This window comes from Mesocricetus auratus, unplaced genomic scaffold, assembly GCF_017639785.1.
Source record: "Mesocricetus auratus isolate SY011 unplaced genomic scaffold, BCM_Maur_2.0 Super-Scaffold_100045, whole genome shotgun sequence".
NCBI classification, from domain to species: domain Eukaryota; kingdom Metazoa; phylum Chordata; class Mammalia; order Rodentia; family Cricetidae; genus Mesocricetus; species Mesocricetus auratus.
In genome coordinates, this window is record NW_024429222.1 from 8,749,090 (window position 1) to 8,755,103 (window position 6,014).

The window sequence follows — 6,014 nt, forward strand, 5'->3', positions numbered from 1 at the left end:
CACTGTGCCCAGCCAAGGGCCAACTCAGGTCTGGGTCACTCCATAAGGGAACACAGGGTGAGAGAGTGAAAATCCTGCCCAAATTAGATCTGTCTTCCTTTCATATACACACATCTTGGTCTACCACAACCTGTAGCTAATATCTTGCCTTGTATTTAAAAGAACTCACCCAATGCCACGGAGGCTGATAGAGACACCAGAATCAGAGCACAAAGGCACATCTTGGAAAAACAGGCTTGCAATCCAGTGAAGTCTTCAACCCTGGTCTGTAATAAAGGAGACTGTACTGGAGTACAGGTCCCACTGCTGTGTTGCAGACTCCCCCAGAAATCTTGGCTGTTTAGCACAATTACAAAATCCTTGCTTACAGAAAATTCCTCCCTCTTCTAAGAGGCTCCCAGGGCTCTCTGTGAGATCTCTAAACTACACCTCTTGTTTACTCTGATTAAATTGGCTATCCACACACCTCCAGTTTGTTCTCTTTTATTTGAATAGTCACAACCCAACTCTCAGATTCTACAGGGCCAGAAATTCTTCCAGCAACTCTTTATTCACACATTTCTCCCTGCAATGCTCTCACCTCAGTGCTCTGTGGGCTTCCAGAAGCCTGGCCAATGCCTTCAAAAGAGTAAATGCTTTGTTGGAAGTCCCCACAATAGGTTAGGAATCCTTAGAGTCCATCACAATCCCAGAGCTGCTTGTCACAGAGTTTAGAACACACCTCTTAGTTCTGTAACCTGATATTTTCAGAGCTTCTCAAGTGTGGTAGTGATCTTAATTTCAGTCCAGACTCCTTAATGAAGTCTAAATAAGCTTTCCATATTTAGGTCAAGTGGATCCACCTGGTGACAAACACAACCAGTGTCAGGGAACTCACTAGGTTACAGAGCAAGCATTATATATAGAATTAATTTCTTTACAGCAAATGGTATGCATTTTCCCAAATCCTTGGCTCTAATTGTCTGTCTATCCATTATTTCATGTACATTACAAACAGTTATCAAAATGAGAGCTGTTTGTGAATGGGAAGATGATTCCAAGACACAGACCATTTTCTCAAACAACCCTCTGAACAGAAGACAGATACTGAAATATGTGTTAGAGCTCCACCCTAGAGGGGTACAGTGTGAGGGTGCACTTGAGAGGGTCTCCTTTACAGGGTGACTATGATTGAGGGAAGTGGTTCAAATCCTCTTTCATGATGTTTCTAAATGCCCTACCAGAGGGATTTATTTCAAATAGTCTGGTACACCGGAGTTTTCACTCAAAGTTGAGATGAGAGTCTCTAGGTACTGGCATGGAAATACAGATTTGTTGTATCATGAAGGGAAAATGCAAGTCATAGATGATGGTGTTTGCTTTGGGACACAGTCTGGTAGTTCTTCAAAAGCTCAGTGTAGTCTTTTACCACAGGGTACAAACACTCCAGACCTAGGCATGTATTCAAGATAATTAAAAATGCCAGCCATACAAAAACTTCTATAAAATAACACTGTTATATGTAATATCCCCAAAGTGGAACTATCTCAGATGAATGGCAAAATAAAAATGTCATCCTGGGTGCCAGGGGCTAAGGAAAAGTAACAATGAGGATAAACGGCTAATGTTTAGTAACACATATTTGTAGGACTTCAGTCGGATCTAGACGACTTGTCTGATTCGTCCCTGAAAGGGGGTGGGTGTTGACTGAGAAAGGGAAGGTAAAGATATTAAGGAAAAGATAGAGACAGCAGACCTGGAGCAGGTCACAAAGTGCATTTCACCTATTGTTATACTGTTCCCTGCTGGACAGTGAGAAGTTCACAGGTGAAGTGATTACTAAATTTTGATCCATTGAATAAGATTGTAAAATCTTTGTTGGGAATGCTCTATTTAATGTGAAATTATTCATTTCACAATGATAACAAAGGGCTAGATGTATAATGCTGTGGTAGAGTGCATGCCTATCGTGCAAGACACTCTGCATTCAAACCCACCCGCGCGCTCACTCCAAATACACTAACATTATTCCAAGTTTTTCTCTTTGCAATGGTGAAGAGTCAAAAGAAACTGACATAGGTTATTTACTGAGATTTATTATTTACATTGAGTAATGTGATCCCTGAGGAAATTACCCAAGTGATTTCTCACTCACACCTCTGACTGGAAAACCCTCAGTTCAAGGATGAAAACAAAAAGGCACATACCAAGTGTTACTTAAATATAAAGGTTTACTCCACAAACACCAGGCTGTGTATGGACCAGAAGGAGAAGTGTCCTATAACTGGGAAACATAGGAAGGGCCTTCATTTACCAAGACACTTCAGTTTTAGAACCAAGTCACAAACAGTGAGGCTTTGAGAAATATCAAATTGTCTGTAATTTCCCTTCAAATGACAGTACATTTTAAATGTGTTAAGTGAAAGTCATAGTCATTTGGTTTCCTATATTTCACTGTACAAATGAGCCTTCTGTATATGCAGAGTCTATGACTGCCTGTGTCTTAGCCCTCTCAATAGGACAATAAAACAGTCCTTGATCAGGTGCAGGTCGGGGCAGGTGCATACATAACACAACTTTCTCTCTTCTGGAGAACTCTGAGCACTTTACATCACCTTCTGTTGGTCCCTCGTAAGCTGCCTCATCCTCCACTGGACCTTGATGTCCCAAACCTGCAATGGCTGAATCCAGTCTACCTGGTCTCCCTTCTTTACACCTATCCCAGTGTCTTGTGGCCTGGTGGGAGGGACCAGGTCAAAGCATCAATCCAGACCTTTGGGGTTATGTTACTATCCATGTGTGTTGTGGGTTCACCAGTGTGACTCAAGTTTTAGTTTTAGTGAAATAGAGTCTTTTCCTAAAAAATAAACAAAGAGAGAAAGTTTTTCATCTGCAGGAAAGTTCTTCATCTCCAGGTAAGGCCCTGGCTAATTTAGTCAAAGAATTATATAGGTAAAAGTCAAAAAGTTGGAACGTGGAGGAGAGTAATTAACACATATGGTGTCTTAGAGCAGGCAAGACTTGACTTTGTAACATATGTCCAAAAGAGGCCTCGGTCATCTAAGCAAGCACATTTCAAATGAAAGATGAACTTAGCAGTTACCCTGTTGGACCTTGTGATTCACTACCTTGTATGAATAAAACACTTTGTAAAACTGCAAAACAATAGCACTTTTTGAAATCATAAAAAAGACTTTTCAATTGTAAAAGACAACAAAAAGAAAAAGAAAGAAAGAAAAAAATATATCCCTGAATATAATCCTCTACTCATCAGAGAAGGGTACCATATCACTAAGTTACTCCTCACTCCTAAAGTTGGACACATTCTTGAGAGTTAATGATGTTAGAGATTGTACATGACATTTACATGTGATATACACACTAGAATTGAATTACAACCCCGACCTCTATAAATTTTGTTTTATGTATATTGTGAAGTATTCCTTAAGGTCACCTTTCCAATATGGAACTGTACCAGCATCATTTATTAATTTTTAAACACAGCTCTCTAGATGGAAGAACACAGAAAGACTTATTTAAAATTGCAATTTAAGCTTCCAATGTCTCTGTATCAGGTAAGATTTGATATGCTATACTTTTTTTCTGGTTTGTCTACATGAGACTATTCTGAAAAATATCCTCCTGCCTTGAGCTTCTTAGCGATAGATTACAGGGATAGCCACATCTGCTTTATGTTTTTAATTCAATTGAATACTTCCCAGTTTTTCTAGGGGATATATTCATATTAGTGACTTTATCAGTATTGTTATAACAATACTTTGTGTCTTTCTCAACACAGCCTACAGGGTTCAACAGAACACTGATTACCCCATTATTGTTGTTAAAATATACATTGTTGGTAATTGGTATTCACTAGGTCTCACAGCTGCATATTTTTAGTAATTACAAGAAACATGGAGAAGAAATACTCTGACACTGTGAAATATTCTTATAGGGAACTTCATCTATGAATGTTAGAAGCAATAGACTACAAATCATAGAAGAATACTTTATTGGATTTTCTATAATTAAAAACAACCCAGCGATGGCATCACCCACCATGGCCTGGGCCCTCCACCATTGATCACTAATTGAGAAAATGCCTTATAGCTGAATATCATGGAGGAATTTCTTCAACTGAGGTTCCTTCCTCACTGTAGACTCAAGCTTGTTAATTTGACACAGAAAACCAGCCAGTACAAAGAGCTATGTTTCTAATCCATATTATCAGGGAGTAAGTGAAAGCCTTTGGTCAGTCCTGGCCACAGAGCGCCCTATTATCTCATCGTTCTAAGGATCTCTTCCTTATTTATCATGGCCCCATCTCTACTGTTCTTGTTCCCCCCAACACACACTCTGCGCATACACATACAGTTATGCGCAGACACCTGAAACTAGATTCCACACATGAGAGAAAATCGCACGTCCAGTTCTACAATGTATTAGGACCAGCAGCCCTGGAACTGTGGTAGAGAAAAACCCATTTTCTATTAGGAAGATGTTCTCTGCTGGAGTCAGGGGAAGCTTGGTGTGGTTTGCTTCTAAAAGTCTTTATTCCATTTGCGTAATGGAACCAAACTGTTAAAATCAAGATGCAACCAAGACATTTGAAAGCAGGGGAATAGTATTCCGCAGGGAAGAGCACAAGAATTGACTATTCAGACCAAATGATGGTCAACCATGAAATCATATGAGTAACATTATACAGTCTGGGCAGGTTGTGATTATGCATTTAGGTATACACATATGCATATATGTATGTAAGAAAAATGAAAACAGAGGGCATGAATTAGAAAGACAGAAAGGAGGCATATTATGGGAGGAGTTGCAGGGAGTAATGGAAATAGGGAAATGATACAATTACATCATAATCTCAAAAGATTAAAAGACTTCAGGACATAGGAAAAATCACTAAAATCTCACAAAAGAAAAGAGTCCACTTACTTACAAAGGCAAACTCATCAAAATTATAGCACCCTTCTTACAGACACTCTGGAAACAAAATTAAATAATTAAAATGAATAAATAAAATAAAAAAGCATAGCATGGTATAAGTCCTGAAGCAAATAATTACTACGCAGGCTTGCCAAATTATCTTTAAAATTGATGGAGACTCAAAGACCTTCCGCGACAAGCACAAACTGAAATCACGACAACTATGACAGCACTGAGGATCCTGAGAGCAATCCTACACACACAGGAAGGAAATGCAGTGAGCAAACAGGACTTTGAGGCATCTCCTCTACACCTCCCAGGGGTTGTCACTGTTCTAGCATGCTTCTGGGAAGGCTGGTTAATGGAGAGTTGCCTTCATGTCTTTCTCAATCCTCAACTTCAGACCTGCTCTTCACAGAGGTCTCCTGACTTGATACTTAATGTCTGATCACTTCAGGTAGCACCCAAGAGTGGTTGATACAGTGTTAGTCTGGCTTCAACATGGGTGAGGTGTGTTCCTAAATATCAAACATGTGGATTTCTCAGTGATTTTGCTCTTCCTTAACAATAGAGATTACTTATGATCTCTACCTAGGACAGTTTATATTACCACTCTCCCATGGGTATAGAAGATGGACATGGATTTTTCTTGTTTTCTCAAGCCCTAGTAGTTATTCATGAGGGCCCTGAAGTAGAGAATGATGCATTTTCTCCAGTGATGGAAGGACTGCATTCATCAAAGTACATGTCTGATCAGGGCTACATGTCTACCCAACTGGAGATGGGCTTCCAAGGTCTTACAACCTGCCTCCAGTTTTTCCATAGCAACTGACAGACACCCAGGAGACTGGGGGTAGCAAGCTCCTCCTTAGGTGTGTGCTTAAACTCTCATGTTAGCCACGCATCACCTCTAACACTTTAGTAAACTCCCATGTGTCCTCCTCCTGTGTTTGGTGATATCTCCCAGCTGGAGGTGGAGGATAAGCCAAAGCTCACATTATATTCTTCTTGAAAAATATCTCCTCCCAAATTTGGAGGTAAGCACTTGCCTACATGAAGGCACTTCCTATGATAATCTCTATTTGTCTTTCTCAGTCTAA